At 38.9% G+C, this 19,238-nt stretch overlaps 1 pseudogene; it reads left to right on the top strand.

The window, feature by feature from the left end:
* The first annotated feature begins 1,716 nt into the window (after positions 1-1,716).
* On the top strand, positions 1,717-13,400 carry LOC131953264 (tryptophan 2,3-dioxygenase-like; annotated as a pseudogene).
* Positions 13,401-19,238: the final 5,838 nt, after the last annotated feature.

Raw genomic sequence — 19,238 nt, 5'->3', positions numbered from 1 at the left:
TTTACATGCAACATAGATACTGCACAATATTAAAAAAAAAATAAGTTTAACTTATATGCAACGAAACAATACACAAATCAAATTTTAGATCCCTTAGATACAAGGGACAAAAAAAAAAAAAAAATAAGTTTAACTTATTCCTAGTAATCATTAAAAAATGTTCACTCACATAGTTAGGATTTGTATTATTAAAATGTTAATGGCTTAGTATCAAAACTATAGCCAATTTTAAAATTTAATGAGTATGACTGTATGGTGGTGTTGAGAATGAGAGTTTAGTGCAGGGGTCGGCAACCTTTTGAAGCGGAAGAGCCAAAAGTTACAATTTTCACAATTTCCCTGGTTTTAAAGAGCCACTAATAATTTTTTTATTTCAAATATTTTATTTTTTGATTAAGATTATTAGTATTTGTGCAAGGAGCTGGAGAGCGCATCTTGACATCAAAAGAGCCGCATGCGGCTCGCGAGCCGCAGGTTGCCGACCCCTGGTTTAGTGGGATAGCATTTTTTTTTTAAGTGAATGTTTTGGTTTCACAAATGTTACTGGAATTCTCACTTTAAATAAATTGCTGTTTAGTGCCTAGTACATTTCAAGGAATTGTTCATAGTAACAATGTTCTAACAGTAACATTGATTGATTGTGTTTTTTTAAGTCATATTTTTCTATCAGCTAATTAGAACCATCAATTTTTTAAACTTTATTTATAGTTAGTTGCAACATAAGCAGAATTTAAAAAAGTTATTCATTGCCATGTCATTTGAGTAAAATAGACAGCTTGTAATGGCAATACCTGAGTCAGATGTTCACTCTTCTGGTACAAACAAGAGAAACAATGCAGACAAGGTTACATCTGAGTATATGACCATTGAAATTTTTTGTACTTCCCCCTTTGTTATGGCTATTTTTCATTTAACTTTATTTTAGCCTGCATGTGAATACGTTTAAAAGATTGACTGAGACATTTTCTTGTACAATACGTAACAAGCTACAAGTTTTTTGCACGTTTTATGTATCAATAAATCATTTAATACTAAAAAAAAAAAATAGTGTGATAAGTTTAAAAGCAAAACAACACAGTGCACGTCTACAGCCTCCGATCAATACATTGATTTAAAAGATGAAATACATCCGTAGTAGTTGTCAATTAAAGTTCAAACAAGAATGGCAGAATCTGGTGTCTGCTGTATGGAGGAGAAGAATACAGAAGCGAATGAGTTAAGAAGTTAAACTATCACCAGTGGCATAGCGAGGTCGGGTGTCACCCGGTGCGGCACTTAATGGTGTCACCCCCCAGAGGCGTAGCGACCCTACCCGGGGACAAACCCTCAAGTTTTTCTCTATATATTTTGCTATTTTTTGCCTTGGTGTCACCCCCCCCCCTAAATGGTGTCACCCGGTGCGGTCCGCACCCCCCCGCCCCCCCCCCCCTCGCTACGCCCCTGTCTATCACAACTATCTAAAGCTAGACAATGCCCTGTCTAGTCAGGTGGTGCAGAGTACTGTCAAAAACAAGGCTGTCCATGATGAACATCTTTTTATAATCACACATCAAGCATATGAACTCTGGTTCAAACAAGTTCTTTATGAGATTGATTCTGTCAGGGAGTTGTTTATGTTACCTGTGCTGGATGAGTCCAAAACTTTGTTGATTCTAATCAGAGTCGAGTCACTTTGATCCTTAAGCTTATGGTTGATCAGATTGAATCCTAGAAACGATGACGCCATTAGATTTCCTTGAATTTAGGTTACAGCTGTCCTCAGCAGTGGCGTAGGCAGGGGGGGGGGGGGTCATAACCCCCCCCCATAGACCCCTCGGTATATATATAAAAAGTATGAGGGGGGGTGCAAATCTAAAGTTTGAGGGGGGGTGCAAATCGAAAGTTTGAGGGGGGTGCAAATCAAAAGTTTGAGGAGGGGGGTGCAAATCGAAAGTTTGTCCCGGGGTAAAAATTGGACCCCCCCCCCCCCCCCCCTTGAGGCGATCCTGGCTACACCACTGTTCCTCAGCATCAGGGTTTCAGAGTCTTCGGTTTCGCTTGTTGGAAAATAAAATGGGCGTTTTAGAGGCATCACGAGTAAAATATAACCAGCAGCATTACATGAAAGTTTTTTCCAAACCTGAGCAAATTAAAATGCTGCAGGATTCACTGGAGCAACCATCTTTGTTTCGGCTTGTTGAGAAATGGCTTGAGAGAACCCCCAGGCCTCACAGTGAAATCTTTCCATTTTTGGGACCTGTACAAAAGATCAGTAGAAAGATGGCTGCTGGATGTTCTCTTAATACCAGCAGAGAATGAAACAGATGAAAAGGTCAAGCTCAACCTGATGGAGGAATACAAAAAACTGAGAGAAAGTTTTGAAAGTATTCTTGATGAAGAAAAGTACAGCAGTTCAATAGCACGAGGTGATAGAAGATTAAGCCATCAGGTGCTCTGTTAATCTCTCTGTATCATGACCAGCCGAGGTTTAATCAGCCGTCCAAACTTCCCTCACTGCTCATGGATATTGACTCACTCATCAGCAAATGGAGATACAACCATGTGATGATGGTCCAGAGGATGATAGGAAGTAAACTGGCACTGGAGACTCATCTGGCTATCAGTACCTGCGCTCAACTGTCAGTGATCGCTACAAAGTGTTCATGGTAAAGCTCGTGGTTGCTAAACCGAAAAGTCTCGAGTTCGAACCCTCGGGCAGATGAGGCTCGTTAGCTGGGGACAGCCACTCTTCTAGGAGAGACAACTCCAAAATCAAACAACTGCTGCCTTGTAATTTGTTCTTGGTTGGACAAAGGCTATGGAAGCAAATCCAAAAAGAAAAGCAGGCTGAAATCGGAGTTAATGGCCTCAATGGCGCATAACCAGTTGACACGTAATCCTTAGTTGTGAGGGAAGCATGGTCGAGTCGGCAAAATCTCATGGTTGATAAATTCGAAAAAAAGTCTCGAGTTCAAACCCTCTGGCAGATAAGGCTCGATCCCTCCCAACACTAAAAATTAAGAACGAAGAAGAAGAAGAAGATTCAACATGTCAACGTATTTGATTCCCTGTGCCTACATTCCACCACTGTCGAGGGCACTGAAACGCCAGCTGAGTATTCTCATTCATGAGTACATGCCTCGAGACTCAGATGAATATGATTCTGAATTTGACAAATCAGACGATAGCCCATTGAAATGGCAAAAGTTTATTTGAAAAGCCAAGACAGCTGATTTGAATTCTGTGGAGCAGTCCTGTGGCTTCATTTAATAAGTAATATTTTTTTGACTGATAAGGTATTTCAGTCACATACAATAAGAAGTCATAAAATCTTGCTTGTTTCAGTACATTTTATGTTGACTAAATGCTTATATACCTTTGTTTAGAAAGGACAGATTTATTTAATTTCAAACAAATTAAAACAACCTGTCAACCCACCTTACCGAAAGAGAAAGAAAAGAGAAAAGAAGGGAGAATAAATAACCCAGATCGTTGCATCACCATTACTTACACATTTGCATTTTTAGGTTTAAAAATAAAATTGTAATTAGACAATTTGTATTATGTATGAGTAAACCGTCATTAATGATTGATAGTATATGTAAGAAAGAAATATTACAATTGTAAATTTGTATCAGTCCTCATAAGACGATGATGAAAAATCTAATACTAAAGCGAATATGGCAAGGTAAACATTTCTGAGGGGCACACACACATACAAAAGAAAGCATGTAGATTGTATATTACTGTGTCTGTTGAAGGCTATGCATGCTTTTTAGAGCGCCGAAATAGTGGGATGGGTGGGGGGGGGGGGGGGGGTCGGTTCTTACACTGATGATGTCTTCAGTGAGCTAACATTAACTTTCTTCGGGCGACCTGCTTATGCCCCCCCCCCCCTATGCAACTATTACCCTCCCCCGCCTTTCGTAAAACCTATGAGAGCAAGCGTCCGAGTATTTATGTCTGTTATTGTATCTAGGTAGAATGTAAATAGCTGACCTATTGCAAAAAGTAATTATTTGTTCTAATTAAACTAGCTAGGGTATACATAATTTACAAAAACATGCATACGTATAATCATTTTTAAAATACCTGAATTTCGGGTATTTTAAAGTGTAAATGGGGGGGGGAGAGGGGGGAGGGGCGTTGTGTGATCATATGTTGAGTGACGAAGTAAGATGACGAGGTATTGTGGAGGGTGGGGCGGGGGTGTGAAATAATGGGTATTTATTTTTGCCTAGACTAATTATAATAATTTATAATAATGATGATTATATTATGTATTATACATTATTAATTATAAATTATATAATATATTATTAATGAAATATTATTCTAAATTATTATATTATAAATTATATATATTATATAATAATGATATGTTATATTATATAATTTATAATTTTGTAATATATTTTTTTCGATCAAATATCGGTTCGATTTCTAATTTTTAAAAGGTAATCAAGAACGATCGGCTGGGAAAGTATAAAATAGGTCAACGAATCGTTTGCAAAACTAAAGTATCGACTTAGGATTACAAAACGTATTTAAAAGATTACAAGAGCGACCTAAGGTTTTTATAAACGGACACTACTGAGTTTGAAGAAATGCCTCCAATTATTATTTTTTGCATGGATAGATAAGTGGTTGTTTTTTTTTGTTTGTTTTTTAAATTTGGCCTTCGTTGTGGTCGTTTACAAAAAAAAAAAAAAAAAAAAAAATAACTTAAGCCAGGCGAAAATTCCGAAATTTATTAGAATCAATGATAATATTTCTAATGCAGAGAACATGCAAAAAAAAAAAAAAGAAATTACTTTAAGATTGCGGGTCAGTAAGCAAAATCTACATGGCCCTATTTTAATTATTTTTGTATTAAATATTTCAAAACAAAATTGTTTTTGCCTTTTATTAAACAAAGTATTTGTTTAGTTACAGAAAATAGGGCCTACTTTAAAAAATTATATTCGTCAACTCTTTAGTAAAGTTCGATAAAAATCCCCACCCTGGGGGCGCCAAATCGCACCCTGCCGGAGGCGCCGGTAGTAAACCACTTTATACCACGTCTTATACATAGTCTATCGTACTGTTTTATTTAAAGGAACGTAGCGCAATATCACTCACGGGATAACATGGGTCGCCAAATCGCACACTATCGGAGGGCCGAAATTGATTTATTTATTGATTTATATATTTATTTATTTTATCTAATAACATCGCACACGATTTTAAAAATGTTTCATGTCATATTCGAGACTTTTCAAGGTTGGGTCCATTATTATAGCTAAACAAAATTGAGGTGTATTTTTGTTCTTTTATGTTATGCTCTATTTATGCTGTGAGTTAATGTACATGATGCTAGGCAGTATTTATGAGCACGCAACCGTACTTAGGTGTGTAGCTAATTAGGCCACTTTAATCACATGTTAAGAATATTTAACCCCTATTACAATTTTGGTTGGTGAGATTATTTATCCCTGTATGACAGGGGTCGGCAACCTGCGGCTCGCGAGCCGCATGCGGCTCTTTTGATGTCAGGATGCGGCTCTTCTGCTCCATGCACAAATATTAATAATTATTTTATTTTCGAAACTTTTAAAAATATTGTTCTGCAACATTCGGTGATGAACGATATAACAATAAATATAAACGATAAACACTCGCTATTCTATTAGAATATTAAGTTACTTCCTATTTTAATGTACTACCTATTAAATTGTCCATCCCGAATCGAAATATTCAACTTCATGGTGGATATTACAAAGAAACTAAAAGAACTAAATGTAAAACTGCAAGGAAAGGAAAACCTAACCTATGCCTTGCTTGAAAAAGTTGATTGTTTCGGAAAAAAAAACTTTTTTGTTGAAGTCACAGAGAGCGATACATTACTTAATTTTGATAAATTTGAAAAAAAAATATCATGATGAAACCAATGCTACTTTTAACAATGAATTACTTAGGCATTACAATAAACAAAATGAAGGATGGATTCCTGAGTGATTTGAGTAATTCGAAACAAATGTAAGTACTTTGACGTACATAGTAGATCGTCTTAACACAAAAACAAACATTTCACGGAACTCAGGAGAAAGTTAGAAGATTTGGAGGTCCAGAAAAACGCGCACGTTTCGCTGCACAACTGGACAGCTCTAACATAAATGCCTCGAGTTTAGGCACTATTATGTGACGCATGGAATATTCTCCCAAGATACTACAATGAGGTAAAGAAGTTAGCATTTTGAGTGCTGACGATCTTCGGGTCACTATATTTATGCGAGCAGGCGTTTTCTTGCATGAATAAAATAAAAAGTAAAGAAGCCAACCAGTGTTTCTTCCGGTTCTCTCCCCCCCCCCCCCCCCCCGAAGAGTCTACCCCTCCCCGGACGAAATTGACTTTATATAGAAAATATATACTTTTAACAGTGTCCGCCCCCTCGGAAATTTTAGTCCGTCCCCCGCGAAAATTTTAAGTGCTCCCCCCCCCCCCCCTTCGGAGAAAAAAGTCTGGAAGAAACACTGAAGCAAACTAACAAATAAAAAAATCTTAAGGCGTGCTTGAAACTGAAAACAAGAGCCAGTTTTAAACAAACTTTCAAAAAGCTTGCAAGGTCAAACTATAATTGTAAATATTATTCAATAATTATTGTTATATAATTTGATTACTGATTTTATTATTCTAGCAGAGCTGGTTAAAATACTTAAATATGTTTTTTGCTAATCATGTGTATGTTTTTATATAAATAAATATTATTTCATATTAAAAGCTATTTATTTTAAATTATATATAGGCCTATATATATATATATATATATATATGTATATATATATATATATATATATATATATATATATATATATATATATATATATATATATATATATATATATTCCTCATAAAATATCATAATATTGAAATAAAAATGGCGGCTCTTTAAAAACTGGGAAATTTTATAAATTGCGACTTTTGGCTCTTCCGTCTCAAAAGGTTGCCGACCCCTGCTGTATGAGAACACTGAATAGTGTAAGCCACTTTGTTTGAAACTATGTAAGTAAGTCTTGATGATGATTCGCCTGTTTTAACATCACTTAAAGTTCGTAACCCCTATTTAAAGGGGAGCCAAAATATAATTTTAATCCGTCTTTTTCTCCAAGGTGAAGATAAACCAGAGTAGTTTGTATGGAATAGTATGTTAAAAAAGTTAAAGTTTTTCCGGAAATACTAAACTTGTAATCTGATTTTTAGAGTTATAAAGATCAGTACTAGGACACATTAGTAAAAATGTTGTATATGTTTATTTACTTATTAATAAACTATAATCATCATCTGTATATAATTTGTTAATTTTGTTTTGTATCTGTTGATTTAGCAGTTTAATAATAAGCTGCCTCCCTTGGTTCTTCTGTTATTAAAAACAAACTAATTGCTAAAGGCCCACCTATAATCTGATGTGTAGACTATAAACACAAAAGCGGACGATCTCTCTTCTTCTTTCTTAATTTTAGAGTTGGAAGGGATCTCTCCAGCACAATTAAGTATACGTGTCAACTGGTTATGTGCCATTGAGGCAGTGACTCCGATTTCAGCCTGCTTTTCTATTTTGGATTTGTTTCCATAGCCTTTGTTCAACCGAGAAAAAACTACAAGGCAGCAGTTGTTTGATTTTGGAGTTGTTTTAGAAGAGTGGCTGTCCCCAGCTAACGAGCCTCATCTGCCAGAAGGTTCGAACTCGTGACTTTTCGATTTAGCTTCCCTTTACCGGCTCGACCACGCCGACTACTAACTAAATGTTAAATATACAGTAATCCCTTAGCTATTGTAGTCGTTACTTTCGTAAACCCCCAACGTTACGTAAAAATAACACAAACTAGAAACAGGATTGGCTAAAGCGATTGATGTATTTAAATATTATTATATTATTATATATACAATTAGCTCTTCCTGCGAACAAAAATATTCTCATATAATAAGTCAGCAAGACAGCACAACTACACTGTCACCTAACACTAGCCCCACCAAATCTATTACCCCCACCCCCACCCCAAGCAGCCCAACCACCATATCCCACCCCAACAACCACCATACCATAATTCGACTCACCCCCCCCCCCCCCCCGCCTGATAATACCCACGATTAAACCTTTTACATATGCCTTGTGTATGTGCAAGTGTTGGTGTAGGTATATATTATTAGACATAATCACATGGAGTTTTCTAACGACATTCCTAAATCAAAAGTAGCATTAAGTTTTCCCGAACAACAACAAATAATGCAGAAAAGACCTTTAGAGAAGAAATAGCAAAAATAACTTCGCATTAAAGAAACTTTTCATATATGACTGCCTTCAGGGTTCCTCTGGTTAAACTTGTAATGTCAAACCGTATTCAAAATTCCTTCTGTTTCACCTACCGAGGGCGGCGAATTCCATCTGTTTAAACTCTCGAACCCTGCGTGTTTGCGGAGTATGGCGCTTTTTAAATGGCAGGCCGCTTAGATGATGGGGAGGGATGTACGTTATAACAGCTTTATGTAAGTCCTTAGTTTGGGTTTTACGAACTAGTAGGGGGGGGGGGCGAAGGAGGGGGGGGTTGACCGGAAGTTCGAATGGGACGGAGTAAACTTTGACTGTAGCCCGGAAGTGTGTGTTGCGTAACATTAGTGGTGAAATGTAGTGATGTTGGGAGGTAGGGGGGGTGTAGTTTAGGTGTTAACACAAATAGAACGCAACATTTGAAAGCTGAAGTAAAGAAAAAAAATGTAGGGATCGTGGTCATTGTGCACAGATAGGGGGATTTGTGTGTGTGGGGGGGGGGGTGGGGGGGGGGGGTCTTTTTCCATTATAAATTTGCAAAATATATAAAACTCGAGATTGTGTACATTTCTATGTCATTAATGTTGCTAACAAATTACTTTCATGGATTTGTGCTAAGTAGAGTTTACGTGGCGTTGCCTTTCTTTATTAGTGTTGAATACACAAATTATGAATTGCTGATAAGCAGAAAATAAAACAACTAGATGACGGCTTATGCTACGTCGCGGGTCAGCTCGTTTTCAAATATAATGGAAAGTTTCCAGACTTGACTTGTCCTTTTTTTGCCCCCATGGGAGCAATCCCACGACTCCATGGGACTCATTAGAGAAAGATAAAGTAACTATAACAAAACTTCAGCATTAAATGTCTTCTTATACGACTTAATGTTAGGCTTATATAGTATTCTAAAGTGTTTTCATCTTTTCCCAAGACACATGGGGCAGATGAAGTAGAGTTCATCTGCTTCATCGACCTCAGCATATGAAGGGATAGTGTGGCCAGCACTATGCCCAGCCGTCTATGTGGACTCAGTGACATTCTACTGACTTGAGCCCGGATTCGAAATCGAGACTTTCAGGTTAGCAGTCTAGCTTTCTACCGCTAGGCCACGCCGCCCCGTACATTTGTTTAAAAATCAGTTATTAGCAGACTTCATAACTATTTTTTTATTTGCGAGTTCCAAAAACGAATAATTTGTCTTCATTAAATCTACAAAATGGTAACCTGATTTTAAAAAAAAAATTATTACTGAAATGGTTTTGATAGGAATGGCGTGGTCGGATAGTAGAGATTTCGACTGCTAGCACGAAAGTCTCGAGTTTGGATCGCGGGCACGAGTCTGTTTGGGAAACTAAGTCGACTGACCACACTATTGTAAACAAAGGGGGTGCGCATTGAAACAGGTGAGCTCTACTTCATCTGCCGCATGTTTCGTGTCTTAGGCACGAATGGGAAAAGAGGACGAATTGTACACATTCATACATCTGTCAAAGAGAAGTCCTTGAGAAATAAACTGATGAAATAATTATTTCCTGCAAGCGAATCAAATTTTATCTGTCAACTACTTACGTAGGCCTACTAGTCATCCTACAAAATGTAGTAAAAATATTTTAATACTTCTTCCTATATTTACTTGCAATTTATATTTTTAAGGTACTAATTCTAATATTCATAAATTCATAATTAAAAGGCGACCAACCAAGAAATAGTTGTATCATTTCCATAAGAAATGCCGCACACATGTATTGTTCTAATACACATTCAATGAAAAATAATTTGAAACATCATTGAGAAACAGAACACAAAATTTTAAAGATGCCAAGCTATTTGTGACTCTCAAAGAAAGTCCCATAACTGAACTACTCCCTTGTCACTCTGTTGTTATCTAACGAATCACGTGATCACTGCGGACACAACACACTAAGTTTCTATCTTTTTTTTTTTTCTTCTTCCATTTTTCTTTTCAAAAACACAAAAATAAAAGAGCAGGCGGTATTTAACAAACTTAACACACGGACTGACGTGTTCGTGTAACTAGACTCTGGGGGAAGGGGGGGGGGGTGTTGGACACACAGATGTGTATGTTTTTGTGTATGTGTGTGTTACGGAAGGCACAAGATTCCAGACGATTTTAAATCGTCAGAATCATCTACAATCTATAGGTATCGACGAATGTGTTGTTCAGATTTGAGCGTTTATGTAGAAAACAAAAAAGACGGAACGTTCAGTTTGAGGAACGCAGGTTTCTATTTCTGCGTAACTGTTTACAGAAGATCAAGTAACCATGGCAACACTTGTCAACAGTGTCGTCCTTGATACCTACTTAAAACTTTTAAAAAAAATTTGTCCCCCAGCAAAGAGGATCGGAGGGGTGTCGCCTAGAAGGTGGGGGTGTCGCCACAAGAGGGTGGGGGTGTCGCTACAAGAGGGTGGGGATGGTGAAATGCGCCGTCAAAGATCCCCCATGTCGACGTCTGCAAAACTGGTTAATTCCCGCTCAAACACACCGCGGCGGCGGGATTAGCATGCGCCTGTTCTGTTGACTGATGTCCCAACGCCAATTAGGTGTGGAGCAGACGAGAAAAAAACTTTGCACCGACGACATTAAGAGGCTGGCCGGACGATCACGTGGCCTCAGAGCTGATTTGTCTACATCTGCTCAATTGTGTGGTGGTGTTTTTTGAGTCGAGGAGTACTCAAAACGTTTAGGGAAACCGTAACAAAATACCAGAGGCGTAGCTAAGGGAGGGCGGGTGGAGCGGCCGCCCGGATGCCTATCCTAAGGGGGCGCCAAAAAGAGTAGAAACAAATTTAAAAAGCTAATTTTAAACAGAAGTATTAAATTATACACAGTCGAAGGTAGGAAAATAAACCATTTTACACGCTGATTTAACTGTTTTCTAAATAAATTGTGTGACACCAACATAAAAACTGTTACGGGATAGTGACTGGTAAAAAGTTCACCAGCATGAATAACTATAGTCCTATATACAATTGGGAGTGGGCACACAAGTGATAGGTAGCCCCGGGCGCCGGAATGAGTCGCTACGCCTCTACGAAAACACGGGACCACTGCTAGTATTCCTCACAAAGTAGAGGCTCGGTCTTGTGGCTGATCCATTCTTGTTAGACCCTTCGATTAAAATTCTTTTTTAATCTTTCAGAAACGCTCTAAATCCCGATTTATATAAATCATGTATCATAATTTATCAATCATTATACCTGGCTTTATATTAGCGTTGGCGCTCGTTACAAAAAGGAAACTCGATGAGAATCGCGAAAGGAATCTATAGTTGGATATAGGCCTATATATATATATATATATATATATATATATATATATATATATATATATATATATATATATAATTGTGTCTTATGTATTAATTGAACTGAGTAAATTCATGATTTAAGATGTAATCACTAGTACGTTTTAATTATCTCGTATTCCAACTTACATGCTAGGTCCCCTCAAAAAGCGTTTAATTTAAAAGTAAAATGGCGATTTCAAAATTAGTGAGTTATAGCCACCGGTGATCTCGTAACAGGAATAGTTACCAAGATCGATCACTCTTAGCATTTAAAGTATTTTACTCTGTTCAATTTAAATCCTGGTTGAAGTAAGATTTAATGAAAAATAATTAAGAGCTGTGTGTTTTCGGGATATTGACGGGGATTTGCACATAAAGGATTGACGCTGGGATTGTCTGAAATAAGGCAAGAATTTTTTAAATTTTATTTTAATACACTCAGCTGACATAAACAGAGGCGTGAATGTTTACTTAGGTAACTTCCGTTTTCGTTTTTCAAAGTATTTTTTACGTAAATACTTATAGGTCGCGCGCAAAATAAAATCAGGGGGGGGGGGGTTAGATTAGCGAAGAATAAAGACAACAAAGAAATAGTGATCAAATTTTGCGATCATCCGCGTTTATTCTTATTCACACACAAGGCTAGTATGACGCGAGCTTCTATGTGACGCATGCGCCGGTAATCCCTAATCGCACTCTTCTATAAAGGTTGAAGCTTGATGGTTGGCGGACTCTTTACAATGGGAGTCAATATTGGACTTGACTGATCTACATTCGTTTTATTCTTGGTGTTAAAAGGGGTGTAACAACTGCATGTGGGTTGGTTTTTTTTAATCCAATAGACGAAAAGAATTGTTATGAAAACAATAAAATAAGAAAGTGGGGGAAAAGTATTTTTTTTTTAAAATACAATTCACTTAATCTACGATTTTTAGATAATAATTAAAACAATAAGAACTATATGCTAGCTGTAATTAATTGCAGTGGGGGGGGGGGGGGGGGGTGTTAAGTTTAGAGCTGTGCAATGACATAGGTCTATATTTTTTGAAAATAACTAAAAAGGATATGAGCGTACACTACATGTAAAACTATATAAGTCAGAAACTACGTTAATTTCCCCATTTTTACCTACTATTTATGTTAAACATATTAACAAGGCGTTGAGTTCCCAGTAGGTTACATCAGCGGTGCAGAATGGCCTAGATGGCTCTGATCAAATCAGTCTGAAACTATGCTCCTGAAGCCAGTAAGTCCAGCGAAAGATCATATACACGTATTTACTTGCACTATATTAAGCCCAACCCACTGCCTATAATAACAGAAAGCTTGATGTCATGGTCCAAAATCCTACTGTACTTATATTTTCCTCGTGTAATTTTTACATATTTTGAATATATTAAAATATGTACATAATAATTAATACTGGAATGGCAAATAAATAAATAAAGAAGGTTTAAAACAAAACTCACCTTGCGATTATATATTTTATGTTTAAAATCAAACGTTGAATTTCCTGAATGGTACGCAGTTTTATATTTTAAATCCTATAATATGAATGAATACTATTCACACTGTATTATCTGAGTTTAACACTTTCAAAAGTAGTGTTGAGTTTTGAAATTTGTGCGAAGATCAATTAAAATTTCCTGAATACTACTCAGTTTTCTATCTTAAATCCTTTAAGATGAATACTATTCGAAACATGTTCTAGAACCTGTATTTTGGAGATGGGAAACGTTTGGAGCCTACAGCTCAAGTTGCCGTGGCTGGCTTTATAGGCCCTCGAGGTCTTGGGACAGGGTGACAGAACACAGCGGTAGACAACTCGTGTGACTATCTAGGTCTCAGATAAGGAGACAGGCGAGGGTTGTGTGTGATGGTGGGTGGGGGGGGGGGGGGAGGGGGCATAGGCGAGGTTTGTGTGGGGGTTTATGGCGAGGTTTTTGTGGGGGTCATATGTGAGGTTTGTGGGGGTCATGAAGTATATGGGGGGGGGGGGGGGTTAAAGGCGAGGTTTGTGTGGGGTCATGAGGTTTGTTGGGGGGGGGGGGGGGGGGGGTTAAAGGCGAGGTTTCAGTGATGTTCATAGGCAAGGTTTGTGTGTGGGTCATAGACGAGGTCTGCGTGAGGTCTATAGGCGAGGTATGTCTGTGTTTCACAAGCGAGGTTTGTGAGGGTTTTTTTTTGTGGAAGTTTTGTGTGTGTGGGGTAGAGAGGTTATAGGCGAATCCTTTTTTCTAAAAATGCATCCCATTTCTATTTTCTATTGAAACAAGAGGGTTTTGATTGTGCATTTTATTTTAAAGATACCATTTTTTCCCCACCCTGTTCATCAGACATTGCATGGACACCTTTCCACATCAAAAACCTAGAGCTTATTAATATACATCGATAAGGGAACTATGGGTACCAATCAGCCCAACCTGTGGACTATATACATGAAATCATCTAATATAATCACGACTAATATATTGCCCCCACCCACTCACCCCCACTCCAACAATGCTAGGATCGACATTGCAGCTACTACGGCACTGTGATACTAATATTGTAGCACACGCTGTTTTGGTTGAAGATAGCTTCGCGATTCCATGAATGGAGTTTTATGCCCGATATTAATTACACTTGTGGATTTTTTTTTTATATTAGTGCTTCTATTGGTTAGCCAGATTTTATTTTTTCGTCATGCCACTTTGTCCTTTTCACTGAGAACACAGCATGGAACCCAGTTTTAAAGCAGTGCATCTTGGGGGTTTATTTATGTTTTGGCGGCTCCCCCCCCCCCTCACCCCGAACGAAATAGAATCTATATTCAAAATATATACTTCTACCGTGTCCACCGCTAGAAAATTTAGTCCGCCCCCACCCCCTACCCACTAAAGTTTCAAGTACCCCCCCCCCCCCTTCCCGGAGGAAAATGTCTGAAAGAAGCACTGGTCTGCAGATGACCTGCATGTGAAACAATGGTAAATAAGACTTTACTGATAGGCCTACATGTAAACAAGATCTCAATTCCATAATCCACTTCCAACGCTTAAACAGTATTTTGGTAAACACTTCCCTTTTAAAACTTTTGTTTTCTACGTACCAGATAGATCCGGATTTTGTATAATTCCCGGCAAGCCAGAGAGAGCAGAACAGTTGTTTGCGACCAGCACAAGATAAGATCACTCTCATGTTACCAGGACGCTAGCCGTGGCGCGGCATGGCCGGATGACGGTGCTTTTAAAGCTGTTTCGTCTGTCCTGTTTGTTTACGTGGTGCTCTGAGTGCTGGAACGTGATTGTCCATTACGTCACGGCAGGTTTTTGTAACCCTTTAAGTGGGGGAAGAGGAAAGATTATGACTAGTGCTTGTAGATTAATTTGTTTGTAAAATGTTTGATAATTAGACCATTGTTACTTGGGTGTTTTTTTTTTCATTATTTAATCTAGACATGCGTGAATTTACAAAGTGATGCGCGCGCACACCTGCACTAAATATTCGTGAATAATAAATGATAGGCATACTCATCATTGATACCTTTTTCTTTGAAGTTTTTTTTCTTTTCTTTCTGAAGAGTTCTAGCGTGACTCTTGAGCATACATTCTTGAACTACATTATCTCTAAACACTATTTTTAAATTTAAAAATGTTTCATTCAAACTTCAAGTCGTACTTGGGCTACAAATTTAATTATGTTACAGTTCTATTTTTAAGATTTTTTTTTAGAACAGTTAGGAAACAAATATGTAATTTAACCTACATCAAACATAAGTTTCTTGGTCACAAAAAGTGTCCGCCAAGTCACGTGTTTTATGACGCAGTTTGCTTATTCCACTTAGAGTTAAAGGATTGTTAATAAAACGACGTCATACCCGTTTAGAGGATTTGACTAGGGAGTCATTACAGAGGCGTAGCGACCCTTCCCGGCGCCCGGGGACAAACTTTTCGATTTGCACCACCCCCCTCAAACTTTCGATTTGCACCCCCCCCCCTCGAGATTTCGTTTTGCACCCCCCCTCGAGATTTCGATATTTGCACCCCCCCCCCTCAAATTTCGATTTGCACGCCCCTCAACCTTTCAATTTATTTTTGCAACCCATTTTGGCGCCCCCTAAGGTCGGCGCCCGCGGACATATGTCCCCCCCCCTCCCCCCCCCCCTCGCTACGCTACTGAGTCATTATCGTCATTCCTGGCAAGGGAATAGGGTATTTGTTGTTTTTTCTTAACGACTATAACAGAAAAGGAAATTATTGACTAGGCGTTGCACCCCTCTATAGCTTCACGCGCTATTTCTAAATTTAAAAAATTGTCTCCATGCCCACGGTTGTTGTGTTTACCATCTCACCATACATGTTCAATATCATATCACCACACATCATCAACACCATCTCACCACACATCCTTAACAACATCTCACCACACATCCCAAACACAATCACACCACAAAACTCAAATACCGTCTCACCGCACATCTCAAACACCATCACACCACACATCCTAAACACCATCTCCCCACACAATCTTAACACCATCTCACCACACATCCCAAACACCATCTCCCCACACATCCCAAACACCATCTCACCACACAATCTTAACACCATCACACCACACATCCCAAACACCATCTCCCCACACATCCCAAACACCATCTCATTACACATCCCAAACACCATCACACCACACATCCCAAACACCATCACACCACACATCCCAAACACCACCTCACCACACATCCCAAACACCATCTCACCACACATCCCAAACACCATCTCACCACACATCCCAAACACCATCACACCACACATCCCAAACACCATCACACCACACATCCCAAACACCACCTCACCACACATCCCAAACACAATCACACCACACATCCCAAACACCACCTCACCACACATCACAAACATCATCTCACCACACATTCCAAACATCATCTTACCACACATCCCAAACACCATCTCACCACACATCCCAAACACCATCTCCCCACACATCCCAAACACCATCACACCACACATCCCAAACACCATCTCACCACACATCCCAAACACCATCTCACCACACATCCCAAACACCATCACACCACACATCCCAAACACCATCACACCACACATCCCAAACACCACCTCACCACACATCCTTAACAACATCTGACAACACAACCTTAACACCATATCACCACACATCCCAAACACCATCTCCCTACACATCCCAAACACCATCTCCCCACACATCCCAAACACCATCTCATTACACATCCAAAACACCATCACACCACACATCCCAAACACCACCTCACCACACATCCTTAACAACATCTGACAACACAACCTTAACACCATATCACCACACATCCCAAACACCACCTCACCACACATCCTTAACACCATCTCCCCACACATCCCAAACACCATCTCACCACACATCCCAAACACCATCTCACCACACATCCCAAACACCATCTCCCCACACATCCCAAACACCATCTCCCCACACATCCCAAACACCATATTACCACACATCCCAAACACCATCACACCACACATCACAAACATCATCACACCACACATCCTTAACACCATTTGTCCACACATATGTAACACTTTTTATCACCAGTAATGAATTGTTTATTCAAATGTTCTTATAAAAATCTTTTATACACCAAATACAAATCTTTTGTAGACATAAATATAAAAAAATGTCTGTGGTAGGCAAGACATCAATACAACTGTCAACAGTCTGTGATGAAGCGTAAAATAAATTAGTAGGAGAAATAAACCAAGATGGTTGATAAATCGGAGAAATAAATCACAATAAAAATAAATCAAAATGACAATTTAAAGAGTTTTATTTGCTTTTCTTATTTAAGTTTCATTTTTAAAGACTTTTTTTTTTGCTTTTTTTGATATATACCTTATAAAGATTTTACATTTCAAAACTGCGTCCTTCAAACTTTTCAGCATTTAATTGGATATGAGCATTTAAAACTCTACATACCTTTGTAACTAAAATACTTCTAAAAATGCAAATGGGAGGAATAATACAACTTTACTTTCTTTAGATATAATATAAGCCGCGGTCCCTCTAAATTTCTCCTTAATACCTGTAGAATTTTTGTTTTGAAAATACCTGTCATACATTCTGAAGAATGAATTAACACATTTATTTTAGTTCTACTTCTGCAGTTTTATTTTTGTATATCCAAGTTTTTGCTAAGGAATGTGATTTGAATATATAATAAGAGTCTAATATGTAATAGAATATTTCCTTTAACACTGCAAGGAACAAGCTATATAATTTAAGACAACAAATAGGAAGATTGTCAAAAGTAAGGGCTAGCTGCCTACTTACTTAACATCAAGATGATCATACTCAAGTATTTGGAACCAGATTCAAATAAGGCTTTTGTACAGGGTTTTAACCCTAGGGTCAGGTCAACCACATCATATCTACTCTCAGCATGTTAACCCTCCGGTATGTCAACCCACTAGCATGTCAACCATCAGCTGTGTCAACCCACTTATGTGTCAACCCACTAGCATGTCAACCATCAGCTGTGTCAACCCTCTAGTGTGTCAACCCACTAGTGTGTCAACCCACTAGCATGTCAACCCCCTAGCATGTCAACCCTCATTTGTGTCAACCCACTAGTATGTCAACCATCAGCTGTGTCAACCCACTAGCATGTCAACCCTCAGCTGTGTCAACCCACTTATGTGTCAACCCACTAGTGTGTCAACCCACTAGCGTGTCAACCATCAGCTGTGTCAACCCACTAGCATGTCAACCCCCTAGCATGTCAACCCTCATTTGTGTCAACCCACTAGCATGTCAACCATCAGCTGTGTCAACCCACTAGCATGTCAACCCACTAGCATGTCAACCCACTAGCATGTCAACCATCAGCTGTGTCAACCCACTAGCATGTCAACCCACTAGTATGCCAACCCACTAGCATGTCAACCCACTAGCATGTCAACCCACTAGTATGCCAACCCACTAGCATGTCAACCCACTAGTATGCCAACCCACTAGCATGTCAACCCACTAGTATGCCAACCCACTAGCATGTCAACCCACTAGTATGCCAACCCACTAGCATGTCAACCCACTAGTATGCCAACCCACTAGTATGTCAACCATCAGCTGTGTCAACCCTCAGCTGTGTCAACCCACTAGCATGTCAACCCACTAGCATGTCAACCCTCAGCTGTGTCAACCCACTAGTATGTCAACCATCAGCTGTGTCAACCCTCAGCTGTGTCAACCCACTAGCAAGTCAAACCTCAGCTGTGTCAACCCACTAGTATGTCAACCCACTAGAATGCCAACCCACTAGTATGCCAACCCACTAGCATGTCAACCCACTAGCATGTCAACCATCAGCTGTGTCAACCCACTAGTATGCCAACCCACTAGTATGTCAACCATCAGCTGTGTCAACCCACTAGTGTGTCAACCCACTATAATGTCAACCCACTAGCATGTCAACCCACTAGCATGTCAACCCACTAGTATGTCAACCATCAGCTGTGTCAACCCACTAGCATGTCAACCCACTAGTGTGTCAACCCACTAGCATGTCAACCCACTAGTATGTCAACCCACTAGTATGTCAAACCACTAGTATGTCAAACCACTTATGTCAACC

Source organism: Physella acuta, unplaced genomic scaffold (assembly GCF_028476545.2).
Source record: "Physella acuta isolate Inbredline_101_S28 unplaced genomic scaffold, ASM2847654v3 ptg000915l, whole genome shotgun sequence".
Taxonomy (NCBI): Eukaryota; Metazoa; Mollusca; class Gastropoda; family Physidae; genus Physella; species Physella acuta.
Note: the sequence above shows the minus strand (reverse complement) of the source record. Positions and strands in the feature narration are given on the sequence as shown.